Genomic DNA, 3,520 nt, shown 5'->3' with positions numbered 1-3,520 from the left:
ATATGTTATAAAATGTTGTGTAAGCGGAGGATGGACTGTCTTATTGTGCCTTCATTGTTTACTCTCTCCCACCAATGAGAGCAGGAGATACATCCCAGTGTTTATCACGTCACCAATGAGAGCAGGAGATACATCCCAGTGTTTATCACGTCCACCAATGAGAGCAGGAGATACATCCCAGTGTTTATCATGTCCACCAATGAGAGCAGGAGATACATCCCAGTATTTATCATGTCCACCAATAAGAGTAAAGATACATCCAAGTGTTTATTATGTCCACCAATGAGAGCAGGAGATACATCCCAGTATTTATCATGTCCACCAATAAGAGTAGGAGATACATCCAAGTGTTTATTATGTCCACCAATGAGAGCAGGAGATACATCCCAGTGTTTATCGTGGCTACCAATCAGAGTAGGAGATACATCCAAGTGTTTATTATGTCCACCAGTGAGAACAGGAGATACATCTTAGTGTGTCTGAAGGTTTTGTTTTGATTTTGAATTGAGCAATATAACATACAAATGTGCACCTACAGATATTATACTGGATGCCACGGGCGACATCATGGACCCAGCCACCCTGGCCAGACTGCCATATTCACTCCTCTATCTACGTTTGTCAGTAATTCGCTGCCTCACAGATGACAGCCCTGACATCGACTGGTGCTGCGACTTGGCTCGTCAACTGTGTCCCGAATCCAGTAAAGGGTTCTATTTTGAAATTGATTTCGCTGATACTCACCTCACTAGTAAGTATAGTCTTAATAACTATGATATCTTGAGTGTGTGGAAGACTAGAATCCCTCAGAGTTGACGCTAAAACCTTCAGTGTCTTTATATTACATTAGTTTGTTTTGTTGTAATGCTTCAAGAATAGCCTAGGGGGCGGTTTAGCCTCACGTGATAGTAGAGCAAATTATATTTCGCTGATTTTAGCGTTTGCTGTATGAGTTAGTCAGGTCTAACCAGTTAGTCAGATCTACCAGTCTCCGTGGTGTACTGGTAAGACACTCGCCTGGCGTTCCGCGAGCGCTTTGTCATGATTCGTATCCTGGCCGGGGAGGATTTACTGGGTGCAAATCCTTAACTGTAGCCTCTGTTTAACTCAACAGTAAAATGTGTACTTGGTTGTAACAACGATTCTTCGCGGCGGGGATCGTATTCCAGGGACCTGCCCGAAACGCTACGCGTACTAGTGGCTGTACAAGAATGTAACAACTCTTGTATATCTCAGGTGTGTGCCTCATTATGCTCTCCCGTCTGCAGGTGTTGGTGTGGAGAGCCTAGCACGAAGCCTCCACCAGAAGGGCATCACCACTGATGGCCTTTCTGTCTATACCAAGGACTCGCTTCCCCAGGAGGATGAAGATCGCCTCAAGAAGCTTGGTGACTCACTTGGCCTCGGACTTCTTTCATGTCTAGAAGCGAATTGAGAGCCAAAAAGTATTCACAATATGCACGTGTGATGACACATCTATGAGGTAGGTTTGGTGTGCATGTATCATGGTAACTATACATGTGTAATATTGTTGCATGGGGTGAACACAAATTACAATTTCACAGAGGCTAGGAGGCACTGTGTCCCTCCAGCCTGGATCCTCTTGTTTATTATGGACTGCAAGATAGTTAACTACCTTCAGCTCGCTCCACACCAGTTTTAAAGTACCCACATCAGTACCCACAATGAAGACCAGTCATGGGAGTCAACTTCGTAGTATTACTAAGATTTTGATTCTTGCCGCCGGAGGCGGCTAGTTTATTGTGCATCCCATACCCATCCTGTGAGCGGTAGCGCAAAAAGCATTACAGAGGGCACAAAAGGTCTTTATCAGACCTCATCTTAGATTATTACATAAACAATTTCATCTATCCTTCACACCTTATAGTTACAATGTTAGCTAGTTACAGAGAAAATGCTATTTCAAGAGCTATACATTTAGAGTAAGTCATTATACATTAATGGTAGGTTTTATCGCTGATACATAATAGTTTGACCAATAGAGATAGTCATAGGGTAGCTTCTGTTTATTATTAGTCTTCACAATACACTACTTGTTTCTTCATCTCATACGTCGTTTATCTACTGGAAGCGAAATGTGGATACAGTGCAAGGATTTCAGGTAATTTATCCATGGTAATATGATAGGTTGCCATATCATACAGAGTGAGCTTAGATTTATCTCTAAATGGCTCAATTTTACTACAATGCAAGATATAGTGTTCGAGTGTGTGTCCCTGTCTTTGTCCACACACTTTACACTTTACTCCTTGACTTGACTTCATCTAGATCCCTATACAAGCCGAACTGCCAGAGATACTTGTATCCAAGTCTTATACGAGCTGTGACAACATCTGTTAGTCTACTGACTTTGTTACTTGCCCCATACACATGTTTTACTTCACACATTTCATTGTGACGAACAATGGATGTGCTAGTTCCAGTTTGCACAGTTCTACTTTCTTCAAATCCATCCAGTAGTTCTTGTCTAATGACACTTTTAAGGGAACTATTTGATAACTCAAGATTCCGTTCAATACTGTCTTTATTTACTGCAGCCTTAGCAAGGGCGTCAACTTTGTCATATTCCTGCAGGCCAATGTGAGAAGGAATCCACAACATTTTTATATATACCCTCTTGCTCAGTATTCTTATATATCTACGTCTAGCTTCCAAGACAAGCACGTTATTACTTGATTGCAAACTGTTTATTGCTCGTAGTGAGGAAAGGGAGTCGGAAATAATTAAGCTGTCTACTTCAGTATTGTCAATAATTTCGAGTGCTACCAGTATTGCTACCAACTCGGCTTGCATTGTGGATGCCCAGTTACTAATTCAGATATTCCTTTGAATTGTGCTGCCATCGGGCTGATGAGCAATACAGCACTTCCTGCCCTCCCTGTAGCTGTATTGAGTGATCCGTCAGTGTATATGGTCTGTGCTATGTTGTTTTCAGTTTGTATATTGTGAATGTGTTCTATGGTGTTTAATTTAGCAGCAAGCTGAGCATGAGGGTTGCTTGTGATTAGTTTCTTGGTGGAGTATGCAGGGGTCAGGATGTCAAAAGGTACTATCTGCCAGGGTGGAAGGAAGTGCTGTACTCTTTCATCTGTATATACATCGTGCAGTCCCATCATTTTAAGAAATAACCATCATCATGGCGTGCTATTTCACCAACCTCTAGAGTAGTCTCGTGGATCTCTCTGCAGGTTCAACAGACCTTGACATCACGTGTGTGCACTCCTGGTCGACGTTGGCTTACTACTCCTGGTCGACGTTGGCCTGCTACTCCTGGTCGACGTTAGCTTGCTACTCCTGTGTGCTTGGAAAACTTATTAATGCTCTCATGATCATTACATCAAATAGGACATCAATCAGAGAATAATATCCTTACTATTTGATTCCAGGGAACTCAAAAGGAGAGACTTCCGGCGAGCGACTGCCACGGTACACAATCCAAGACCTTTTCAGAGTGCTGTTTAAGACCGAGACGTATCAACCACGTTGAGCTAATTCCCGA

The 3,520-nt window shown here is 42.5% G+C and overlaps 1 long non-coding RNA gene across 1 annotated transcript in view; it reads left to right on the top strand.

Annotated features, from left to right (window-relative positions):
- Positions 1-396: 396 nt before the first annotated feature.
- Positions 397-3,520, top strand: part of LOC138353961 (uncharacterized) — a 4,283-nt gene continuing 1,159 nt past the window's right edge. The window contains exons 1-3 of the long non-coding RNA XR_011223315.1: positions 397-751; positions 1,269-1,483; positions 3,408-3,520. The exon at positions 3,408-3,520 is cut by the window's right edge and continues 1,159 nt beyond it. This is a non-coding gene — a long non-coding RNA (uncharacterized lncRNA). The remainder of the gene's footprint in view (positions 752-1,268; positions 1,484-3,407) is intronic.

This window comes from Procambarus clarkii, chromosome 60 (assembly GCF_040958095.1).
Source record: "Procambarus clarkii isolate CNS0578487 chromosome 60, FALCON_Pclarkii_2.0, whole genome shotgun sequence".
NCBI lineage: Eukaryota > Metazoa > Arthropoda > Malacostraca > Decapoda > Cambaridae > Procambarus > Procambarus clarkii.
The sequence above is the reverse complement of the archived record's forward strand: the minus strand, read 5'-3'. Positions and strand labels throughout refer to the sequence as shown.